The sequence below is a fragment of the Peromyscus maniculatus genome, chromosome 2 (genome assembly GCF_049852395.1).
Source record: "Peromyscus maniculatus bairdii isolate BWxNUB_F1_BW_parent chromosome 2, HU_Pman_BW_mat_3.1, whole genome shotgun sequence".
In the NCBI taxonomy this organism is placed as follows: Eukaryota; Metazoa; Chordata; class Mammalia; order Rodentia; family Cricetidae; genus Peromyscus; species Peromyscus maniculatus.
The window spans coordinates 129,943,468-129,959,714 of record NC_134853.1 but is presented as its reverse complement, the minus strand read 5'-3'; the positions used below and the strand labels follow the sequence as shown (position 1 = coordinate 129,959,714).

General features: G+C 42.0%; 1 protein-coding gene across 14 annotated transcripts in view; it reads left to right on the top strand.

The window, feature by feature from the left end:
• The window catches only part of Osbpl9 (oxysterol binding protein like 9), a 140,195-nt gene that overhangs the window by 53,487 nt on the left and 70,461 nt on the right, over window positions 1–16,247 (top strand). The gene's annotated exons all lie outside the window — the stretch shown is intronic.

The following is a 16,247-nucleotide window of genomic DNA, read 5'->3' as shown; positions in this document are numbered from 1 at the left end:
CCCATGAATTTTTATTCTTTATTAAGAAATTTTCTACTCACTCCACATACCATCCACAGACTCTCCCTCCCCCCTCCCCCCCAGCCCTCTTTCCTGAGCCACTCCGCATCCCCACATCCCCCAAATCAAGGTCTCCCATGGGGAGTCAGCAGAGTCCAGCAAACTGAGCCTAGGCAGGTCCAAGTTCCTTCCCACTGCACCAAGGCTGTGACTCTTGGAAGCTGCTTCTGGAGAGTTTCCAGCAGGAGTCACCAGTTTTCTGTCCCAGGCAATTCTTATTGCTTATATAACCTTGGGAGGGACACTGTGGATCTTAGTAAGCAATCTTTTTTAGTTTGGGGCATGTTGCTTAGTGTAAAGAGTGAGTAAAGATACATAATGAAAGGAAATGTCTCCTTTTTACAAGACTTAGGCATTTGTAGAAAATACTAGTGTTCAGTTTACTTCATCAATTTTTTTTATGATTTATTTATTATGTATACAGTGTTCTGTCTGCATGTATCCCTGCAGGCCAGAAGAGGGAGCCAGATCTCATTACAGATGGTTGTGAGCCACCATGTGGGTGCTGGGAATTTAACTCAGGACCTCTGGAAGAACAGCCAGTGTTCTTAACCTCTGAGCCATCTCTCCAGACCCCATTCTTTGGTTTTTCAAGATAGAGTTTCTCTGTGCAGCCCTGGCTGTCCTGAAACTTGCTCTGTAGACCAGGCTGGTCTCAAATCAGAGATCTGCCTGCCTCTGCCTCCCCAGTGCTGGGATTAAGGATAAACTGTCCAGTTTATCTACTCATTTTTTAAAAACAATTTATTTATCTTTATTTTATGTGCATTGGTGGTTTACCTGCATGTATGTCTGTGTGAGGGTATCAGATTTTGGAGTTACAGACAGTTGTTAGCTGCCATGTGGGTGCTTGGAATTGAACCCAGGTCCTCTGGTAGAGCAGTTGGTGCTCTTAACCACTGAGCCATTACTCCAGCCCCGTTATCCACCCATTTTTAAAACTTTATTTGTTTTTGTGAGGTCAACAAGCATCTGAGTGTGTATTGTAACAGAAGAAACTAGGCTATCTTCTCAGTGTAAAAAGGGGCAAGCAGTAAAATTCATAGATTAAGGAACTCAATTTCAAATTCTCATTCCAGCAGCAACTTCTTGGTTGCACACAGTTTCTGGTACTTTTCACATCATAGGTTAAATGAGTGAAAACTTTGGCAGTTCTGATAATGCCTGGATCGCACTGATCTTTGCTTTCAAATTTCAGATTACCTAGTTCTGCCAAGGTTTCTTTTCAGCCTTTTTATTAACTCTTATACATCAGGGTATGAACATTCATTTTCATGATCATGAAACTCTCACTAATATACTCTACATGTAACATCAGTTTATCTTATGAACTAAAGTTACATTGTGTACTTGCTTTGTGTGTGTGTGTGAGAGAGAGGGAGAGGGAGAGGGAGAGGGAGAGGGAGAGGGAGAAAGGGAGAGAGATTGAGATTCTCATGTATCCCAGGCTGGCCTCAAACTTGCTATCGAAGGATGATCTTGACCTTCAGATCCTCTTTCATTCCCTAGTGATGGGTTGGAGTGTACACCACCATACTTGGTTTATGCAGTGCTGGGGATCAAACCCCACAGCTTTGAGCATGTTAGGCAAGCACTGTACCAGCTGAGCTACATCCTCAATTCACATTTTCTCCAAATTAAATTAAGAGGACCTTAGGACAGCTTGACTGACATTTGGGAAGGGCTCAAATTCAAATCAATTAGAAAAAGCTCTGTGTTGCTAGGCTTCTGGATGCAGTGAGGTCATCTTCAGGTGACAGACCTGCAGGAGTCGGGTGTTTGTTACATAAAAGGACGTTGATCTGAGTGCTTATGTGGGTGATATAAGGGATGTGGGCAGGGATGTGATGAGTGGTTTTTGTTTTGCTTTTTTTCTTTGTAGAAGATGATTGGAGATTTTTTCCCCCTAGAGAAGTGATTAGAATAAACAATAGAAGTGAACCTCTGGTGAATAAAAAAGGACTTGTGGAGAACCAGCCACTAAGGGCCAGCTTAATATTATGCTGGGCACGATAATCCTTGGCGGGAGCACATCCACAGTAATGAGGTAGATGGTGTGGGGAAGACCTTGAGGCTTATAGGAATTTTTATTCGTAGTCACAACTGCAGGAAGTAGCAGAGCCTCTGTCTAAACCAATGCTTTCTACCATTGCAGTGTTATCAGTGTTTCGTGGTAGGGTTCAGGTGGTTTGTTGTCTGGTTCTGCTGTGCTCGTATACATCCAAGCAGACACTCGCCACTGTGCTGGGCCCACTGGGCACGTTAACTGGGTCTGTCAGCAACTGTTCAGGAGACTTAGGAGCCCGGCTGCTGCAGGCATGGGAGTGTTCCCTGAGTGGAGTTAATGAGCAGGGTGTCGGGCATTGACCTGTGTTCCGTGTGATTTCAGCTCTGTTCATAACCACAGTTTTCCTCTTCTGCTGACAGAGGGAGCAGTTCAAAGTTTTTGAGGGAAACAAACCAACATCTTCTCTTAGTTATTTGTTCTATTCAGAAACTTGTTTTTTTTTTTTTTTTCCATGAAAACTCAATGTGGAACATGAGATGTTTGGCATTGGTTTAAGCATAGTGATCTGGCAAAAATATAAATCCTGTGTTGTGATGAGTGCTGAATCAATGACATTTTTGCTGTGTCTAGATTGTCTTTTACAGGACAGGGCTGAAGCTTGTGGAATGTACAGGGTTATAAGTACAGTCTTGATCTAGAAGTGTATCCTTTCTGAAGGAAAGGCAAAGATATTGTGTTAACAGCTTAGTGCTAAATATAGAAGAGAGAGGAAGTGGCTTGCTGCTCTTTGCCCTGAGCAGAATTCCTTGGAGAAACTGGAGCCAGAGCAAAACCTTCTGAAGGAATAAATATTACACATGATAATGCAGCATGCCTTCCCACTACTCTGCTCCAAAGAAACATGTACACATCTTTCCTTTTCTGCACAAAAAACTTCTCTACCCACAGTGTGTAAAGGATAATGTCTATTTTCTCTAAGCATTTTATTTAAAGTAGTTAAAGTCGCTATAATTTCTTGATAGGATTCTCTTACTTTGTTAGGTCTCATCTATTTGATCTTGTCTACTACAAAAAGCAAACAAAAGAATTAATAGCTAATTCTCTTTTCACATTTGTTGCTTGCTTTGTTTTAGTCTATTTCCTGAATTTCATTTATTATTATTATTATTTTGGTTTTTTGAGACAGGATTTCTCTGTGAAACAGACCTGGCTGTCCTGAATTCACTCTGTAGATCCGGCTGGCCTGGAACTCAGAGATTCACCTGCCTCTACCTCCGCCTCCCAAGTGTTGGGATTAAAGGCATTTATTTTATTTTTCATTGGCCTGCCTCACTCTGTGGCCTGGCTGACCTGGCACTCTGACTCAGCTTTCCAAGTGCTGGGCTTATAGACATGAGCCACCACACCCTGCTCTTTCCTGAATTTTTGTAAATAGGCACTGATTTTCCTCTTTAGTTTTCTTTCCTTTATTAATCCAAGTAAAGTGACCGTGTAACATCTTTCTTTCCTTCTGACATTCTGTATGTCCCCTGTGAGCTGAGACTTGGCTTTGGACCCTTAAAATTATCTTCCTCCATCCCACTCTCCCTTCTTGGGCCCAGAATGCATTAAAGGTATATTCTCATTTTTTCTTTTTTTCCCTAAAAGGGGATTTTTTTTTTAATAACACGTGTTTGAGTACTTGTTCATAAATTCAGTAAAAGTTTTATTGTTTTCTTAAAGATAAGACCTACAATATGGCTTTGGCTCGATTGGTACTTGTTTTATCCCAAGCTGGCCTTGAATTCACAGAAGTCCTCCTGCCTCAGCCTCCCGAGGGCTGGAGTTACAGGCCAGGGTCATTAGCTCAGAACTCCCGGCGCTGGAGAGATGGCCCAGGAAGTAAAGTGTTTGTCACATAAGCACAAGGGTTCAGAACCCATGCAAAAGCTGGGTGTCGAGCTCAGGTTCAATGAGAGACCTTATCTGAAAAAATAAGGTAGGGAGTGATTGAGGAAAATGCCTGACTTTACACATAGGCACGCACACACCCATGCACACATACAAATGCACTCCCTCACACAAATGCACACACCCCACATTCATCTCATGTACACACACACTTACACACATGTATGTGTGCGCACACACATATGCATGCCCACATTTTAAACAGAAAACAACCCATTTCTGACAGTAAGGCTTTTCAAACCCTAAATAAAAATTTTGGAGCCATCTTGTTTCCATCTTGTATGTTCTTTTGTTGTGTTTTGTTTGTCTTGCCGGGCTGTCCTGGAACTGACAGTCCTCTTCCGATTCCTGCGTGCCATGATTGGATGCATGTGTCACAGCACTTGGAGCGTGCCAACTCTATTCGCTATGTCGTGGACCAGCCCCGCCATTTTCCCAGCTAGCCAAGCCGAACCTGCTCTCTCTGCATCTGCATCTCCTTGTATTCGTGTGTCACTCTGTCCGTTGGATGCTCCCATGTCTCCTAAGTCTGTGACTTGGCTCAGGGCTTTATCATTTCCTTCAGTTTCTGCTGCTCCATTAACTCCCCCCTCCCCTTTCCTGGTTTCTGTGCTGCCAAAGCACCTTCCTGTTTAGTGTCTGTGTAAACTCAAAACCACAGCCTTCCTAATTTTTCATCATTCCCATGTCTTAAAAAGACTTTAAAAAGGCTTGCTTTTTTAAAGTTAAGGAATAGTGATTGACTGACACTTTTACTCCTTCACTAAAACCTGAAGTTAATGCAGGATAGAAAGCCCTGTAGGAGCTAAAAGTATTAGTATGTATTTGCATATTAATTTGTCAAGGATTTTCATAGAGTAGGAATAATTTGCCTGACAATTGTGTGATTGGTGAATGAATTGAAAAGAACTCATACGGTTTTCATTGTCTTTGACTGAATGAACACACAGTTGCCTAATACAATGCTAACTCTGTCCTGGAGACTCACAATATTGCTTCAGATAATCAAAACAGAAGTTGTGGAGGAGAGACACATTTGCAAATATTTGCATGCATTTTGACAGTTTAGAGACTTCAGCTATAACTATTAATAAATCTTTGAAGGAGACAATTATGGAAGATAGAATAAGATATCAAGCAAAAATAATTTCTTAGAAACTCTAACTTGCCAGATATGACAGCACATGCCTTTAACCCCAACACTGGGTAGGCAGAGGCAGGTGGGTCTCTGTGAATTTGAAGGCAGTCTGGTCTACAGAGTGAGTTCCAGGACAGCCAGAGCCACATAGTGAGACTTTGCCTCAAAAAAACCAAAGCAGTGGGAGGGAAGGAGAAGAGAAGAAGAGAAGAGAAGAGAAGAGAAGAGAAGAGAAGAGAAGAGAAGAGAAGAGAAGAGAAGAAAAGAGACCTAACTTTAGATTATAAACAGAAAATGGACACTAGGCCCAGTAACATGATTAGTGGGTTATCAAGTCTCATTCAGCAAAATATTTTGTTGAACAGATGTTTCCCTGATGAGATTCTAGCTGGTTGAGATATGTCAACAAGAAGTAAAGACTGACTTCTGCTTTGTTTGTTTTTCCAAGATAGGGTTTCTCTGTATAGCTCTGTCGACCAGGCTGGTAGACCAGAGATTTGTCTGCTTCTGCCTCCCAAGTACTGGGTTTAAAGGTATACATCACCCCTTCCCTCCAGAAAGACCCCTGCTTTTGTGGAGCTTAATATTCCAGTGACAGGAGAGATGGACAATAAATAATAACCATGAACTAACATGTATGTTAAGGCATAAAGAAACAGTAGGGCAGGGTAGTGGGAATGGCGGATGCTGGGTTACGGGCAGTCTTCTGTAAAGGCTTGTGATGGTTACTGTCAATTTGACAGACTGTAGAAGAGAGTCCTGGGAGATGGACCTCTGGGCATGCTTGTGGGAGTTACCTTGATCACATTCATTGCTGTGGAAAGACCTATCTTAAATGTGGGCAGAACCATTCCCTGGGCTCAGGTCCTGGACTGGGTAAAATAGAGGGAGAGGGCTGAGGCACAGCATGCTTCACTGCTTTCTGCGGGTGAATAGATGTGATGAGCTGCCTCGAGCTCCATTGCCCTGACTTCCCTGCTGTGCCTCACACCCCGAGCTAAAATGAAACCTTCCTCCCTTAAGTTATTTTTACCAAAGCATTTTATCACTGCATCAGGGAAAAACAAACATACAAAAACAAAAAACAAAAAACAAAGACAAGGCTGGTCAGGAGACTTCATTGAGAAAAGGCTTCATTCTAGAAGACAAATGACTATTTGTTCTGTAATTGTGAGTACCGGTTAGTTGCTAAGAAAATGGTAGTGTTAGAGAATTAAGAAAACATGGACCAGGTTCCAGTCCAGACCTCAAGGAGTCCGTAGCTGAGCTAGGGAAGTGGGGCTCGGGTGGGGTCATAAGCCTGGAGCATTCTATCTGCTTTGATTGAAAGGAACACAAGATATAAGATACTCATATCTTTTTATCTGCTCTCCCCTCTAACTTCTATAAAAGCAGTTTATTAAAATCACAATTCTGAAAATTTCTGGCTGTCAAAACATTGGCTTAGATTTGGTTATATAAACATTCTTTTTCCATATCACCTTACTGCCTTCTAAAAATAGCTTCTCCTGGGGGTCTGGCTCAGTGGGTGAGCTTTGGCACAGCATGTTATTCTGAGGACATGGATTGACCACTGCACAAGCAGCACAAAACATTTTGACTATTCAATATGTCAGTTGCACTCTGAGCCACCAAGTTATCTAAGTGGAATGGTTGTATTTACCATCCATCCGTCCGTCCATCCATCCATCCATCATATAGTGAGCAAGGTGGTTTGCTAGGTCTTTGCAATATGGCAACAAATTAGACCAAATTCTTCTTTCTGGGTACTGAGAATTCAGTGGAGGGAGTAATAAGTAAGATATTACGTAATATGCTAGCAGTTCTCAGACTTCTTAATCTGAGTATCCTTGTATGTCTTCTAAAATTATATGACTCCAGAAAACTTGCATTCACATGTGTATATTAACATCTTCAAGTTTAGAAATTAAAACTGATTTTAAGCATACTTACAGTATCAATAAGAGCCAGGCACAATTATACACTGCTATAAACCTAGCACTCAAGGCTGAGGCTTTAAGTTCAAGGCCAATCTGGGCAACATAGTTGAGTTCTAGAAAGGAAACTATCTGAAAAAACCAACTCTCAAACAATATAAATCTCATGATATTAATGGACCCATTTCATTAATAAACATGTTGTGACAAAATAACCACCCCAAAGGTGGCTCAGAAGTCAAGAGCATAAAACTGCAGAGAATCAGAATTTGGTTACCAGCACCCATTTTATAATTGGCAACAGACTGTAAAATCTCCCTGAAATACAGGCTGTCTTTATTGAATAAGATCGTTTTTCAGTTTGAGTTTTGTTGTTTGTTTGAGACAGGGTCTCCCTGTGTATTCCAGTCTGGTTTGAACTCACTATGTAGCCTAGGCTGGTTTGGGACTCACTGTGTAGCCCAGGCTGGCTTTGAACTCCTGCCTCTCAGCCTCGCAGTATAGATGAGACACTTAAGTCACAGAAGGCATAAGGAACGTGTGACAATCCAGGTGAATAAGGGCAAGGCCAGGAATCAGACCAGAGTTTGGACCCAGGAGCCAGCCCTCTTGGTTTTTACCCCATAGAGCATAAGAGACAATGATAAGCAATGGTTTTGTGGGATATTGAAATGGCTTCCAGTAACCTTTGCCAAACAGAGTTGATTTATTAGTTTATGAATTATATTTTTGAAATTTCTATGTGTGTTTGTGTGTGGATGTATTGGTGTCTGCACACATGTGGTCAGAGGACAACTTGTAGGAGTCAGTATTGGACATCAAACGTGGGTCTTGGCTACAAGCGCCTTTAACCTGCTGAGCCATCTCATCAGCCTTTGATTTCATACGTGCAAACCAACATTCATGTAGTAGGGGGTAGGGAGAGGTATGTGTGTGTGTGCAGGTGCATGTGAAGGCTCGGAGTCAACTGTTGGATGTCTCCCTCTGCCATGCTGCATGCTATTTTTTGAGACAGGATTTCTCACTGAACAGGAAGCTATGCTGGGTGGCTGAGGAGTGCCTGGGACCTCCCTTCTCCATTTTCTGGTTCAGCCATTACTTTTTGGTTGGATGCTAGAGATCCAGACCCAAGTCCTCATGTTTGTGTGGCAAGCAGTTTCCCCTCTAAATCTCCTCAGCCTTGTTCCCCATCATCATAAAAGTGAAATATAAAGAGAGAATGTGCTGGGCTTCGTGGTACACACCTTTAATCTCAGCACTTGGGAGGCAAGGGGGGACAGGTGGATTCCTACTAGTTCCAAGCCAGCCCTGTCCATAAAGTGAGTTCCAGGCCAGCTAGGATTATATAGTGAGTCCTGGGGGGCGGGCAGGAAGAGGGGGTGGAGAATGAATATCAATAACATGTTGTAAAAGCAAGTATTGTTTTGTGAAACTAATGTTCAGGTTTTATATGTACATATGTATCCATATACATGTATATATGTTAACCAGGCCATGTTATAAATATGCCCCTCATTGTGAACCATAGACAATGCAGCTTACTGGCTTAGAGGTATAAAACAGGCCTCATCATGTATGAAGAGGAATGGTAGATGCCAGAGAATCTTGGGATGAACTGGATGTCTAAAAACATACAGGTTGGGGATTGTACCTCGGGTGCTAGAGTGCTTACCTAGCATGCCCAAAGCACTGTAGGGAACAACCCCAGAATTTGGGAGTGGGAGGCAGCAGGATCGGTAAGGAGTTCAAGGCTGTCCTTGGCTATGTGGTAACCTAGGCTACATGAAACCCTGGATTTTAAAAGGCTCGTAGAAGGAAAAGAGTATTGACTTGTACACGAACTGTCTGTACATTTAGTAACAACATAGCACTTAGAGTTGTAGCTAATTCACTAAACCATACTTTTAGGCATGAGCAGAGTTCACTGAGAATGAACATAAAGAACTCTCATTTTCCTTCTGGAGAGAGCTGTCTGTGCAGGTGATCTGTGACTTATTATATTTCTCATATGCACACATAATTTGTCATGATTGAATAGCCAGTAACCTCATTGTACACAAAGATACCTTTCCTAGTAGATCCCGTAGGGCAGAAGTTGTTTTCTGACACATAGGAGAATTGGAGAATGTGGACTAAACCAATCAGAATAATAAAATCTAGACTCTTCAGCCAGCAGGGATGATTTAATCCAAGCCCCTAGTGTAGAGACACAGTAAACACCTGGATGCTGTACGAGGCTTGCTAGGGTCTATGACAGTAAAAGAAGCATGGCATGGGCCAGGCCATGTCTTCTGATGCTCACTTAGCCCTTTTCTCAGTCACCCATTTGCTTTAGTCTGTCCTTTCTGCTTGGCATATTCCTGTCAGGGTCCCTCCTCTCCACATAACCTGCACCCCTACCCCATCTTTGCTTTAAATTCCTACTCAATCTGTAAAATTCAGCTATAATCTTCTTACCCCAGAGCCTTGCTTGAGTTGGGCCCCCACCCCCACTCCTTGGGGTATTTTATGTCATTTTTGTTTATAATTGGGGGTTTTGTGTCCCTCTTAGGAGCTTTTTTTTTTTCTATAGCAAAAATATAAATATAGTCTCCTTTTTCACTTCAAACTCTTATTTTTCTTTCAAATTAGGAACTAAGAATATTTGGATTTTATTTATGTATAGTACAAAGTAGGGTCAGATTTCATTTTTCTTTGTTATTATCCCAGTGCTGTATACTAAAGAGTTGTTCCTTACTATACACTAGTGTACATGTCTCATGTAGTCACAACTGTCTACATACACAATGTGACCCATTTCTGGTCTCTAATCTGTTTCATCCATTTATTTATTCTTGCTCTTGCAATAGCCAAGGATAACCTTGAACTTGGATCTTCCTGTCCCCACTGCTGCTGAGGGAACCAGCTCTCAACAGGTCAAAGAAACTAGAGAGGAGATGTGGAGTTGGTGAACTACTGGACAGACACACAGACACACAGACACACATGGGAACTTTATGTGAGGGCCAAAGCTTAATTCTTCATTTTATTATTCATTCTGTTATTTGTTCTTACTCTGTTCTTTTTATGTTTTGTTATTCTGCCCTGATGTCCTCCTCTTCCATCTTCCCTGAAGTCCTCCTCCTCCATCTGATGTTCTCCTCCTCCATCCTCCCTGATGTCTCCTCCTCCATCTTCCTGAAGTCCTCCTCCTCCATCCTCCCTGATGTCTCCTCCTCCATCTTCCTGAAGTCCTCCTCCTCCATCCTCCCTGATGTCCTCCTCCTCCATCCTCCCTGATGTCCTCCTCCTCCATCCTCCCTGATGTCCTCCTCCTCCATCCTCCCTGATGTCCTCTTCCCCCATCCTCCCTGATGTCCTCCTCCTCCATCTTCCCTGATGTCCTCCTCCTCCATCCTCCCTGATGTTCTCCTCCATCCTCCCTGATGTTTTTCTCCTCCATCTTCCCTGATGTCCTCCTCCTCCGTCCTCCCTGATGTTTTTCTCCTCCATCTTCCCTGATGTCCTCCTCCATTTTCCCTGATGTTTTCCTTCTACTTCTCTTATTTTTTCTTATCCCTTTTGTAACCTCAAGACAAAAATTTCTACACAAGAAAAGATTACCTCACAACCACAATTTACATATTTTCCAAAAAGAAAATTTTTACACAGGAAGAAATCACATTATGACCACGTTTCATGTTTTTCTTAGATGCCCACAAGTAGACATTTCTTTGTATTAATTTTCCCACTCCAACATCTTCACCCAGCAGTGATTCTTTCATATTTGATTAACAAGGTTTTAAGCAAGCTGAGTATATTTCAGCCAGTTCCTTTTGTACTGGCATGCAGCTGCTTGTGGTTTCAGTTCAACAGATTCCTACAAAACTTGACTCAAGTGGTCTAGCCACCATCTATTTTTCTCACACAATGGAGAAATTTAATTTCCTTTCACAACTTTGTTTTTTCAAGGTATATACTGAGGCCTGTGATTAAGTCTGTAAGCTATGTGACCAAGGGACTCAGGTCTGACTTTAGGTGTAGGGACATAATTGTTTTCTTTGATCGTCAGCCTGTTTTTCCACAGGCAGAATGCATGAGGCCTCCTTGTTCATATTTTCCATCCTCTGCAAATCTCACATCTAACAAAGGGGAAGGTGACTTCTAGCCTATTTTTATCTTTTTTTGTATCTCTTATTGGAGATTGGCAGAATAACCCAAACCATTTCCCTAACCATCTTCAATACCTGTTTTAGGCACCTGTATCTTTTAGGCAGAGTCAGAAATGTCAGTTAAATCATAGATCTAACTAAGCATCATTGCTCTTATAAAAATCATCTTCATTATGATCTGCAAGTCAATTGCCCAGTGAGGAGTGGGATGTTTCCCGTGAAACAATTAGACTCTACCAGATACAGTGGGATCCTTTCACACAGTAATCACACCGTGCCAAATACAGCAGGAACACGACATCAGCAAGCCAGAGGAAGCAAAGGACATCGTGGAAACAATCCTTCCGGGGCTTTGCCTCTCCAGCATGTGCCCAGTGTAGCTTTGCTAGCCACTGGGCCGTACTCCATAAGCTCCACGGCTGACGGCAGCTCCTCTGACCTGGCCGCCGGCACCCCACCACCTGTATGCTGGGATTGTTGGACTCCGCCTCTTGGGGAAACACCATCAACTGAGCTACACCTCTAGCCCCAAATTTTCTCTTTTCTTTTTCTTTTTGAAACTCAAGGACGGTTTTATTGGAGTTTAAGAGAAAAGCCCCATAGGGCAGGCAAGCAAGCAGCTACTGGGAGGAAGCGGAATGAGATGAGGAGAGAGTGTTAGAGGTGGCGGAAGCTGGCAGGCTCAGCAGTGGGGTCTGTGAGCAGCTCCTTGGGGAGGAACAGCTCCTCCGAGAGGGTGAGCATGCCCAGAGTCCAGTCAGGCTTAGAGAGTGGGCAGGCTTCGCAGGGAGGGGCGTAAGTGACTGCCCATGTGCTCCTCACTACCACTTCATGTGACGTCATACTTGAATTAGACTCTCCGACAAGGCTTCTCTGTCTTCAGGTAGTTCTCTGTTGTTCTGTACTCTGCATTTCTAGAAAAGCTGTAGAACCAGCTTGCCAAATTCAAAGTTTTGAATTTTAATTAGCATTTTATTTAATCTAGAAATTGAATTAAAATTGAGCATTATAGAATGGGAGTTCTTCGTGAATATTATGTTTCCATTTATTTAGATTGTGTTTTATTATCATAATGTTCATTTTAGAATTTAAAAGTTATATTTAAAATTCTCAATCTTGGTCTGGTGGGATGTTTCAGTGGGTAAAGGCACTTGCCCCCAAGCCTGATAAACATGACCTGAATTTGATCCTGGCCCCCACATGGCAGAAGAGAGAACCTACTTCTGCATGTTGTCCTCTGACCGCCACACGGGCACACACACTACAGATATGTAAATGTCCAAAAATAAATTTAAAAACTATCTCAACCTTATAGTATTGAGAACCTTCTGAGTTCTTTATTTTCTGTAAACAGAAAATTTCCCACATATGTGCAATATAGCCGTTAGCATTAGAAATGTTAATGTATGCAAATTGGTATTGATATATTAATACCACCTGATTCATTGACTCAAGTTCCACGAGTTGACCCATTGACTCTTATGCTAAGAGAATCTAAGTTAGCATCACTTGGTACACGTGTGTACACACACACACACACTGGCGTGCATCGATCATACACAGTGCTAGGCTTCGTTATGGCATCTTCCACCAGAATCTTGTTTTGTTGGCTCTCCTCTTCTCCCTCATCCCGCTGATGCATTCCCTCTTCATGTGTGAGTTCAGGCAGGAGTGCCACAGTGTGCATGTAGCAATCATAGACAGCTTGCAGGAGTTGGTTCTCTCTTACCATGGACTCCAGGGGTCAAACTCAGGTCATCAGGCTGGCATGACGAGTGCTTTTTCTTGGTGAGCCACTCATCAGCCACCATGGCTATCTAATCTTGGACAAAAGTGTCAGAAACATACACTGGAAAAATGATGGCCTGTTCAGTAAATGGTGCTGACAAAAATGGGATGCCCATTGTAGAGGAGTGAAACTAGACCCACACTCCCAACCTATGCAAAAAAAAAAAAAAAGACTTTATTTTTAAAACTTGGCTTTTTTTATTTGATGCTCTGTCTGGAAATCTCTCTAAAGAAATCATTTCTTTCTTTTTTTTTTTTTAAGATTTATTTATTTATTATGTATACAGTGTTCTGTCTGCATATACACCTGCCGGTCAGAAGAGGGCACCAGATCTCATTATGGATGGTTGTGAGCCACCATGTGGTTGCTGGGAATTGAACTCAGGACCTCTGGAAGAGCAGCCAGTTCTCTTAACCTCTGAGCCATCTCTCCAGCCCCTAAAGAAATCATTTCTGATACACACACACACACACACACACACACACACACACAGGCATATACATACATACACACATATATGTATGTATGTATGTATGTATGTATGTATGGTTTTTCCAGACACTTTACTCTGGTGTACTAAGAGTGCCTTCAGTATTTGCTGAAGTATTGGATTCTGTAGGAATAACCTGTCTGGGATTCTGAGGGCTTCTGAAATCTGTGGCTTAATGTCTTTTTCATCAGTTTTGGGAAATTCCCAGCCAGGTAGCAGAGCAGTGCAACTTTACCAGCTGTGACTCCTGAGGGGTGGGCACTATAGGAACCTCTGTTCAAGTGAAGTCAAGATCTTGATTCAGGTCTCAGGAAAGGATTTCAGGAAGTCAGTATGAAGCAAGACTGGGGTTTGTTACAAACAGGCAGCGTGTGTGTGTGTGTGTGTGTGTGTGTGTGTGTGTGTGTGTGTGTGTGTGTGTTGGGAGTGGGGTGGGGATACCATACACATGTACAAGAAAGTATAGGCTTCTTGAGAGAGGTTAACTGAAATTTCTTAGGAGCAGCTGGGTGTATGAGTTTTGTGGGTTTTGAACTATAGCTGTGTTTAAAAGATTAAACTGTTTTGGTGTGTTTTTATCTAATGGTAAATGAAAGCAGGTAAAGTGATTTATGAGGTGTATTATAGGGGTTTACAGATAAGGTGTGCTGATTATATAAAAGTGTAGGACAAGAAAGGCCAGGAATTCTTACGACACATAGGTCATATTTGGTAAGACGTCTTGAGTGTTGGCATGATTCATAATTGTGGTAAGATTTCCTAAGAAGAACGCGTACTATGTGTGGTTACTAAGAGGTCATGATGTGTGTTTTAACTGTAAACATGTTTCATAATCTTGTTCATGAGATTTTTTTCTTAGCAAAGGGAGTATCATGTCCTTTGCAGGTGTCATCAGAATTCTTGACTCAGCCAGCTAGGAATGCACACAGATCCGGGAGAATGATGGGCTCTTTCCCTTTCTCATGCCCTTGTATTTATTCCTGTTTTTCTCTTTCCTCAGTGTGATTTCTCATTTATTCTTTATCTCCCCTTTGTATCCAGTCATGGGCAGAGTATATTTTCTTACCTTATGTATTTATTTATTTATTTATTTGGCAGAGTACATTTTCTTACCTTATTTATTTATTTGCCCCTTTATCTGTACTTTAAATTTGCACTTACTTACGTGCGCGTGCGTGCGTGCGTGCGTGTGTATGTGTAAATGTCCAAAAACAAATTTAAAAACTATCTCAACCTTATACTATTGAGAGGCCAGAGAGTATGTCAGATATTCCTGGGGTTGGAGTTTCAGGTGGTTGCGAGTTGCCCAGTGTGGGCACTGGGAACAACATCACTCAGGTCCTTTGGAAGAGCAGCAAGCGCTCTTTACTTCTGACGCCTCTCTCCAGCCCACTATGAGTCCTCCACACCCTCCACTGGCTGCTGCTCTTGCTGTTTCTTGTAATCTCTTCCAGATCTCTAATTGCCTTGTTAACTGTACTTAATCTGTTAAACTCATCCATTGAGCTCTTACTTTTTATTATTATAGATATTAAAACCATCATATTTCAATTTGAGAATTCATATTTGGTTATTTGAAAAATAAAATGAAGAGCCAAATAGATGGTTCAGCATGATCTGAATTTAATCCTTAGAACATAGGAAAAGGTGGAGAGAACTGAACCTCCAGAATTGTCCTCTGACCTACATGAAGTGCCCACACAATAATAATAAATAAATAAAAATGGAAAATACCACCTGTTACTTATAAACTAATCTGGAGTCCCTGTTGGTCTTGGGTTCAGTCATGTGTGGTTTCATCTGCAGAAGCACCTCCCTTTATGTGTATTTGATTGTATTTGCTTGTGTGCTGGACTATATTTGAAAAATTGTTTATAGAAATACAAGTCAGTGGTGGCACACGCCTTTAACCCCAGCACATGGGGAGCAGAGGCAGGCAGGTCTCTGAGTTCGAGGCCAGACTGATCTACAGAGGGACTTCCAAGACAGCCAGGGCTACTCAGAGAAACCCTGTTTTGAAAAACAAAACAAAACAACAAAGAAAGAAAGACAAGTCAGGGACAAGATGAGGTTGCCATCCTGTAGAGGAGATTTGCACCAGCTTTGCCAGCCAGATGCTAGAATCACTAACAATATGGGGGCTCTTTAGTCTGTTTCAGGTACCAGGATCTTCCTGGACCACACAGATGACTGAGCAGTTGATTTAATTCTGATTTATCCTTAGTTCCAAAATGAAGCCATTTTGGGGTCCAATCAAGACATGGCCTAATTTATCAGACTCCATTTTGCTAGTATAGTGGTTCTCAACCTTCCTAATGCTGGGATCCTTGAACACAGCCCTCATATTGTGGTGACCTCCAACTGTAAAATTATTTTCATTGCTACTTCATAACTGTAATTTTGCTACTGCTATGAATTGTAACGTAAATATCTCTGTTTCCTGATAGTCTTTAGGTGACTCCTGTGAAAGGGTCATTCTACTCCCAAAGGAGTCACAACCCCCAGGTTGAGAACCGTTGTGCTACTGGGTCCTATCTTCAACTTCTCTTAAAAATACTTTTAGGTTCAATCTCAATTTACCAGAAAATAGTTCCCAAATACCCTTGGGCCACACACTGACAGATCTTCAGTGAATCATCCAGTACACAACTCCTCCTTAGGAATTTATAATGCTGACAGGCAAAGAGCATCCCTAAATGCCAGGCTTCTCTAGATGTTTGCCTT